The sequence below is a fragment of the Phyllostomus discolor genome, chromosome 13 (genome assembly GCF_004126475.2).
Source record: "Phyllostomus discolor isolate MPI-MPIP mPhyDis1 chromosome 13, mPhyDis1.pri.v3, whole genome shotgun sequence".
NCBI lineage: Eukaryota > Metazoa > Chordata > Mammalia > Chiroptera > Phyllostomidae > Phyllostomus > Phyllostomus discolor.
The window spans coordinates 4,437,014-4,446,180 of record NC_040915.2 but is presented as its reverse complement, the minus strand read 5'-3'; the positions used below and the strand labels follow the sequence as shown (position 1 = coordinate 4,446,180).

At 47.6% G+C, this 9,167-nt stretch overlaps 1 long non-coding RNA gene across 1 annotated transcript; it reads left to right on the top strand.

The window, feature by feature from the left end:
- The first annotated feature begins 6,817 nt into the window (after positions 1-6,817).
- Positions 6,818-8,804, top strand: LOC118497909. Its single transcript, XR_004900423.1, has 3 exons — positions 6,818-7,124; positions 7,235-7,344; positions 8,326-8,804. It is a non-coding gene; the product is annotated as an uncharacterized LOC118497909 (long non-coding RNA).
- Positions 8,805-9,167: the final 363 nt, after the last annotated feature.

Sequence of the window (9,167 nt, the reverse complement as noted above, 5' to 3'; positions counted from 1 at the left end):
TATTAGAAAGATATATAGGATGTCCTCACTCTCCACCACAGGTGTGAGTTGGGGGAAGGGACACATGGAGCAGGGCCATTGAGAGCTGTTTTGCATAGCAACAGCTTTGCAGCTAACCTCTGGTGTGGTCATTTGGCACATCTATAACCTTTAACTGGTTGCATAGATATGTTAAATAGCTGTGGCCAGTGCTCTGAGCCAGGGGAATGGAAGGAACTTCCCCCCAAGATGTAACTGGGAGGCAATTCCCCCTAGTTACAGCTCTTGCGTGAGAGCTTGGAGATGATTGGCTCCATGACATGGGGCCACCCCTGCACAGACTCATGATGGCAGCCCCGTAAAGCTGGAAGGATATTTAAACCCAGACTCAGCAGGCATTAAAGAGAGGACCATGTGGCTGTGGCAGTGAAGAGAACCACGTGGCTTTGGCCAGAGTTGAGGTGGGGGGGGGGCACTCAAGAACCAGGGGCTGCCTGGGCCCTGGAGTTCTATTTCTTTTCCTGAGATACAGTATCCCGGACTGGGCAAAGGGGGAAGGAAGGACTATGTGTTTGTGGGTGTTTTAAGGGACTTTGGGATTTTGATGAAGACATTAAGTCATTACCCTTAAGTCTGTATAACTTGAATAAATAATTCCTTTCCTTTTCACCAATCTCTAACATGGAGAGTTATAATTCTCTGGCATAGGGAAAGGTGAACCTAGTACAGGGGGACCCCAGGAGAAATGGGGGTCAATTTGGTAGCATTGTGGGACCCTCTTCCCTGGTGGCCAATCAGGGAGGATCATGGGAGACCACATGTGCAGTAGCTTTAAAGTAATGCAACTACTTGTACATGTGCAGTAAAGCCCACCAAAACTAGCCAGGAAGGATCCACCCTATAAGAATAGAGTTCCTCCAGCCCATGAGGTCAATCTCTGCTTGGAGTTGGCCTGCTCCCATGCTCTCTGCTATAAACTCTGGGTGTTCAGTTCAATTCTTTGTCCCGATCACTAAGAACCTGGTTACCTGTGCCCACCTGTGACAGTTTCTCGGTGTCATGTCTACATAGTGACAGGCCTTATAGGAGCTATTAATTCTCACCTTTTACAACCTCTGGCTAAGGTGTCACCTGCCAATAACAGGCTCCCTGGCTAATAACAGGCTCAGGCTACTCTGGCCCGAGACCTTTGCAAGGAGAAGGAAGCATGGAAGATGGCAAACAGCACATGTTGGTTCTAAGTGGTTGATGTCAGCTGGCTCCAGGGAGCACAGTGCCCTCCTGGGTGGGAGTGCTGGCTGCTACTGCCCACAAGCAGCAGGGAACGACTGCTTTGGGCTGGAGCCCATGCCCTGTCCCCCAACCTACACTTCCCAGGGTCTACATAGCGCACCTGAGAAGGATGAGGCAGGAAAAGAAATACTAAAGGTTGTCCAGGTCCACAGTCAGAAGGGACATTCAGGGTGGGTGGGGTGGAAAGAGAGGAGTGTACATGGACAAGAGCTCCTGGCCAGGGAGGATTTGAAGCTATAGTGACCATGGTCCGGCAAGCTCATGCTGAGAAACCTGCTTTATGGCAGCAAACCCATCCCCAGATAGCAAGGGACATGCCTAGGACCTGGCAATCCTGGTGGTCAGACAGCCTTTCAAAGCTCCAAGGCCTCTTAGAAAGGCCAGCTCCCTGTTGAAAGGCAAGTCTGAGGTCAGTGCTCCTTGGCTGGAGAAAGGTCATGTTCTCCCCACCTCTGCCCTTGGTGCTGTGCCTCACACTCACTTCTAGCTATGTGAAGCTAGCCAGTAGTTATAGATATGTAAAATAACTTGTTTTTGCATATCAGATATGAAGCTGGCCAACTGTTGATATGCAAAATAACTCAATGGCCCTGCTCCATGTGTCCCATCCTCCAGTTCAGGTTTGTGGGGGGTGAGGATATATATGATTTTTTTTTTAAAGAGAGGGAGAGAAACATCAATATGTGGTTGCCTTTTGCATGTCCCCTACTGGGGACCCGGCCTGCAACCCAGGCATGTACCCTGACTGGGAATCGAACAGGCGACCCTTTGCTTCGCAGTCCAGTGCTCAATCCACTGAGCCACACCAGCCAGGGTGGATATCCTATATTTTATAATTCCTGGACACTCCGAGTTCTAGACCCCATTTCAAATCCTCATCTGAGGGGGCCCTGGCTGCACCACATTACACCTTGATTGTTGAATCCTTTTCTTGCAGAGAAGGTGCCTCCTTCCACAAATCAGCTCCTCCGAATAGAGAAGCAAAGGGATGGGGAGCGACTGCACTATGTGCTAATTCTGCACCCTGGACTCTCTGGTCCCAGCATGCCCCTCGCTGTGCTCTGGGTCAAGCAGGGTGCAGGGCCTTCTCTTCTCAGCCTGGGGAGGGACGCGTGTCCACAGGTGCAGGTGCAGCTCTACCCAAAGCATGGGACAACAGAGAGGACACAAGCATGGGAGGCTGCCCAGGAATCCAGTTCCCGGGGCTCCTCAGACTCACGCTGCTGCTCACCTGCCAGCGTGGGACTCGCTGCCTGGACCTGGGTGCCTGCCCAGCTCAGCCCGCCCAGTCCCCACACACACAGACCCCTAAATTCAGCAGTGGCCTGGCAAGGACACCCTGGTCTTCTGGCTGAGGAACCTTTCCTCTCCCTGACACTAGAGCTGCCATCCAGGGCCGCTCAGAGTGCTGGGGACATTTAGGCCATTTCCATATTTCTAGGTTCTCAGTAAAATGCAAATGGAAGAAATGTGAAAGTAGTGTTTTAAGAATTCTGGCATATGCACCATAAAAAAAAAATTCCCCAAAATCCAATTTAAAAATGGACAGAGGTCCTGAATAAACACTTCTCCAAATAGGACATACAGATGGACAACAGACATTTGGAAAGATGATCAACATCACTAATCATCAGAGAATTATGTCAATTAAAACCACAATGAGATATCACCTGGCAACTGTCAGAATGGCTATCATCAATAAATCAACAAACAAGTGTTGGCAAGGGTGTGGAGAAAAGGGAACCCTCATGCACTGCTGGTGGGAACATGAACTGGTGCAGCCACTATAGACAGCAGTATGGAGGGTCCTCAAAAAATTAAAATGGAACTGCCTTATGACCCAGTTATTCCACTTCTGGGAATATAGCCAAAGAAACCCAAAACACTAATTCAAAAGGACATATGCACCCCTATGTTCACTGCATCATTATTTACAATAGCCAAGATATGGAAGCAGCCCAAGGGCTTATCAGTAGATGAGTGGATAAAAAAGCTGTGGTACATTTACACAATGAAATATTACTTGGCTATAAAAAAGAATGAAATCTTAACGTTTGTGTGACAACATGGATGGGCTAAAGGGTATTATGCTAAGTGAAATAAGTCAGACAGAGAAAGACAAATACCATAGGATTCCACTTATATATGGAACCTAAAGAATAAAATAAGTAAGTGAACAAAATTGAAACAGACTCAGACGCAGAACAGTCTGGTGGTTGCCAGGAGGGAGAGGGTTGAGGGGCTAGGTGAAAAAGTGGAAGGATTAAGAAGTACAGACCGGGGGTTACAAAATACTCATGGAAATGTAAAGTGGAGCTGAAAGAATACAGTCAATAACATTGTAATGACTATGGATGGAGCCAGGCGGGTGCTGGAAACATGGGGTAGGGGGGGTATGTGAAGTGAATGACTGACCACCATGCTGTGCACTTGAAACTGGTACAAAACAATATTAAGTGTAAACTGTAATAAAGATGTTTATTCTAAATAAAAGAATCTGCATCTACACTCTTGGAGTTTTCCTTTTTTATATATTATAACAGGGTGCAGCCAGGGGGGCCTCCAGATAGGGATTTGTAATGGGGTCCAGAACTCAGGGTGTCCAGGAAATATTTAAAAATATAGGATGTCCTCACTCCCACAAGTCTGAACTGGGGTATGAGACACAAGGAGCAGGGACATTGACAGCTGTTTTGCATAGAAACAGTTTTGCAAATAACCTCAGGAATGGTCATTTAACATATTTATAACTTTTGACCAGCTTCATGATGTTAAATAGCTGTTGACTTGCTTTGAGCCAAGGAGATAGGGGAGACTTCAACCCAGGACATAACTGGGAGGCAACTCTTCCTAGTTACAGCATTTGTGTGAGAGCTTGAAGATGACTGGCTCCATGCCATGGGGCCACGCCTGCCCAGACTTATTATGGCAGCCCAGAGGCCTGGAAAACACGGGAGTCTTGGCAGGTGTAGCCGATTGTAGGCGGAGTCAGAAATGGGGCTGCAGAGAAAGATTGGTGCTGGAATTTAAACCCAGGTGTGGCAGCCATGCAAAAAGGAGGACCCACGCAGCTTTGGGGCTCCCTCTGCCATGCAGTTTAGGAAGCTGGAAAGCAAGATGTAGCAGCATTGCAGAGCTCTCTCCTAGCAGTTTGGAAGAATGCAGGAGAGACATTGCATGTCATTGCAGAGACAAGGAAAGCGGTGAAAGGACTCCTGCTGAGGGGCCATGAGAAGGTGCCATTCGGGTTTGGATTGAGAACTGGAGATCAAGATGACACCACAGCTGATCATGCTGGGAACCTTGGGAGGCCTGCCAGCTGAGCACGGATTACTGGGAAGAGCTGGGGGCTACCAGAGCCACAGACTTCTATTTCTTTTCCTGAGATACAATACCCCAGACTGGGCAAAGGGGGGAAGGAAGGACTGCGTGTGTTTGTGGGTGTTCTAAGGGACTTTGGGATTTTAATGAAGACATTAAGTCATTACTTTTAAGTCTGTATAACTTTTGAATAAACAATTCCTTTCCTTTTCACCAATCATTGAGAGCTATAATTCCCTGTTGATGGGCAAGGCAAACCTAGTACAGGGGGACCCTGGAAAAAGGGGGTGTCCATTCAGTAATAGTATATCATTCCCTGCCACTGGTCCATTCTGTAACAATTTGAAGCCCTTTTTGAAGTCATAGAACTGGTTTCCACTCTGTAGGAGAAAATACTCAGGCATTGGCCTGAGACATTAGATCTAGAGTTGAATCCTAGTCCCATCACTGTGTGAGCCTGACAGGTTGCTTAACATTCCTGAGCCCTGATCCTCAGTGAGACGAGACAGATAACACACTACTGGATTGGTGTAGTAAATCACAGCACCAAACACATCTGTCTTGTTTAGAAATAGTAGCTGTGGAGCTAGTGGCTCTTTCACTCAGCAATATTAAAGCGTCTTCTAAGAACCGAGCACTGGCTGAGGCACAGAGAATACAGCCGACCTCACGGAACCCTAGACTTGGGGGAGACAAGTCTTTTCAGTGGTTGGTATTCTGGCCAGTGGAGCTGGGGGAATGGACCGCAGCTTGTTTCAAGAGCATGGGTTCTCCCCTTGGCCTCATTACCTTTCCCGACAGAGCGCTCTAGTGAGATCATGTGCCCCCACCTCTCCCGCCCTGTGAATCAGGACTCAGTGCGGGTGCAGTCGGCCTCCCGACTGGGGGGCTCCTCAGGGCGGGGAGCAGCAGGTGGCCGTCTGGGTGTGGAGCGGGTGTTCTTGCCAGCTGCTGCTGCCCTTGCTGTCTTCCAACCATCTTGCCTTTGTCATTAAGGTAATAATGTTATTCTGTGCTGACGTCCTGCTTTAGAGAAAGTAAATAGACATTTTCAACACCTGTACTGTTTTCATAAATAAGTCAGTGTATCCCTACACCTGTTGGCTTGGTGGGGAAATAGAGCCAATTTTCCTCTCACTGAAAATTGGAACACAGCACAATTGGCCATGTTTTTATTCTTCCACAGTAGAAAGTGTGCAAGGAGCTGGAAAGTGTGAGTCTCCAGAAAGTAAGCAAAGCAGGGATTTAAATGCACAGTTTCCAAAAGGAAGTTTCACTCATCACATTATAACCAATTGAAATTATATGAAATTTTATTTAGTGAAGATGAGTCTTAAATTACTGGACAAGTATGGGGCTAAATATTACATGTGTATCAATTTTGAGTAAATTAAACTTTTAGTGCAGAAGGGAAGGTTGATTCCTAGTCATCCTATTGTTGTTTTCAGTAAACAAAACCATATCCCTTATCTTTATTTTATGCAAAGTTAGGAGTTACATATGTAATTAGCCTTTTGAGATTCAAATTTATATTTCTAAAAATACATAAGAAAAAACTCATATTAAATGTGTTTCTCTGATTGGTATTACTGTGTTTTTTATTTTTTAAATATCTATACCTTCATGTATTTTCCAGTCATATCTAACAAATAAGCATGAGTAATCTTTATAATTTTATATGAATATCTTCCAAAATATGTGGACCAAGGGAGACTCAGAAGCAAGGCTGGAAATCATCTGATCTAGTTTCCCAAATTTCACTCATTTGTACAACTTCCTGCTTTTTTGCCAAAATCTGTGTAGGACCTTTATGATATGTATTTTAAATCATCATTTTTTACTTCAAAAGATTAATTGAAAATGAAATTCTATATCCCAATCATACCTGGATAATGATCATAATTTGTCCTGAAGAAAAGGAAAGCATAAAATAAATACAAGGGACATAATATTAAATTCTAGCTGAATACCATTGCTTATTCAAAGGTTCTGATCCTGAGGTTTCTTTACTTTTTGTTTTAAAAGGGAGAATGCCAGGAGTCTGAGGGGGTTAAAGATAACCTAGCAACAGAGTTTTTCTTCATAAAAATTAAAAATGCTGAAGTAGAATTGGAAGGGAATTACAGGATGACACTGTAAATCTGATATGTATCAATCTTGATGACCTTGCTGCTCACAAGCACTTCCTATGCTATTGCGCCTCCCAGGCTTTGGGGACCTTGGTCTAAGCCAGCGCGGGCGAATGAGTGAGTACGAGCGCCTCTAAAGACTCCAGAGCTGCAGCGCTCACCGTTCTGTTCACGGTGCTTCACAGGGATCACCCAGGTGACTGACCGTACATCCCAGTCCCTCCCATCCGACTTCACACTCTCGGCCCCGCATGATCCTTGTCATCACATCCCTTTTACACTCCAACGTGTCCTGACTTGGGACAATCCACTGTAGAGTCACCAGGTGGATGGTTCACCTGTCCATCCTTTTCTGAGCACCTACTCTGGACCTGGCTCTGGGGTAATGACTGGAATACAAAGGTGAGTAAGACAGTTCCCAGCCCCCAAGAACTCAGGAAGGGAAGATCAGGGTGAGGAGGGGAAGGGACCACTTAATGACGACACCAAATGTTGTGCTGTTCTGATCACAGGGCAGGAGGACAGGTGAATGAAAGGAACCCGGCAGGTTCCTCAGTGCAAAGGGCGAGCAGATCAGCTACTCGGTGATCTAAGAACCAATGAATCAACTGTGCAGAGGCAGGTGGGTCTTTCCTGTTTAAAACAATGTATTGACTTGCGTGTGTACCTGTTCAGGGAACTGGGGTGAAAAGGATTAAAGTGAAAACACACATGAAGTTTCTAACTTGTATTTCTTCAGTGGTTATAAGAACACCTGCCCTGTCTGGTGAATCTGTAACACGTAGGTATAGATAAAAACATTTGCAGAGGAAGAATATTCTCTATAATTTACTAGTTTTAAAACTTAAATTGGATCATATTACTTCCTTGCTTAAAACCCTTCCTGGGTTGATCATTGTTCTCAGAGTCAAACCCACACCCCTTCCCTTGGCCCAGGAGCTCTGCCCTTGGTCTGCAGCCCCTTCTCCTGCTGCTCTCCAGCTCACTCAGCTCCAGCCACCTGGGGCTTGGCTGTTCCCTCTGCCTGGAGCACTCTTCCTCCAGAGCTTTACAAGTCTGACCTGTCTGGAGGGACAGGCCCCCTGAGATTGGCAGCAGCCCAGAAGGAAGCAGCAAAGCCAAGAGGTCAGGAGAGGGGGTTCCTGCTGATGTCACAGAGTAGCCAGGCTATGGGCTGTGTGACAATAGAGACTCTGCCTGCTTCACCCCTGCTGTGCCCTGGTGTCTGGACAGGCCCAGTGTGCTGGTTGCTGGCCTTTTCCCTGCAAAACCACTTCTGTTATTGTTGAGAGTCCCCCTAATAAAGCCCAAGTACTGCACCCCTACATGCTTCTCCAACTACAGGATGCCCACCCCAGTTCTGTGCAGAGAGGATAAAAACAGAGTGTCCAATACATCTTTCTGGAGCATCGAGTTTATTACAAAATTTAGAAAAAACAAGTACTTTAATAAGAACCTCTACAAGCATGGGAGCAAAGGAGAGCAGGGGAGGGGAGGAGGGACCTGGGAAAAACAGTCCAAGTCTCTGAAGTTTCATTAGGTGGGGGCGCTAAGGAGTGGACCCCTATGAGGGGTGAAGGTGACCTCTCTCCCTGACCCCCAGGGGACTCCAGGCCATCCTCCAAGCTCAGCAAATATCCTGGATAAGATGCTTCTGAAGGCCACCGAGATGCCCAACATGCTCCTGATGTGAATCCCGTGCAGGAACGCTGCGGCAGTTTGCACACGTCCATTGTCCTCGGGACCAAGTCCTCTCACCTGCACACACAGTGTGTGTGTGTGTGTGTCTGGGAGTGCTCTCACCTGCAGCTGTCTGTGTGCCACCTCTGGCTGGTCTCCTGCACCAGTGACCGGCCTCCCTGAAGCTCAGCACCTTCAGGCTCCACGTTTAAAATGCAGGGAGTGCAGCCCTGCTGTTGTGGCTCAGTGGGTTGGGTGTCCTCTTGCAAGCCACAGGGTCCTTGGTTGGATTCCCAGTCAGAGCACACGTATGGCCAGGCCCCTGGTTAGGCCCCAGTGTCTGACTGTGGCCCTGACTCAGCCATCCACAGTTTAAAAAATTACATTGGTGTCACTCTTGTTTTTTTTGTGATGGTGCTTGTTAATGGCCTACAGCCAGACACATTTTAAGAAAAACCTGAGGACCCTCCAAGACAACCCCTGCCAGCAATGGCTGGGGCCAGAGGGAGAGCCTGGGGTCCCACCACCCAGCTCTGAAACTTGTTGGCAAGAGCTGCTTCTGCAGCTGCTGTGGGTGGTGGGGGAGCCCCCAGGGCCACGCTGGAGGGCTGGGCTGGGGGTGGTGGTCCTGGACTCTGGGCTGGGTGGGGAGTGGTGGTCCTTGCTTCTAGGGTGGGTAAGGAAGTGGAGAGGCTGGATTGCAGGCTGGGGGCAGGGCAGATATCTTCATCTCCACTCTGGGTTGGGGATCTTTCTTCCTGGCTT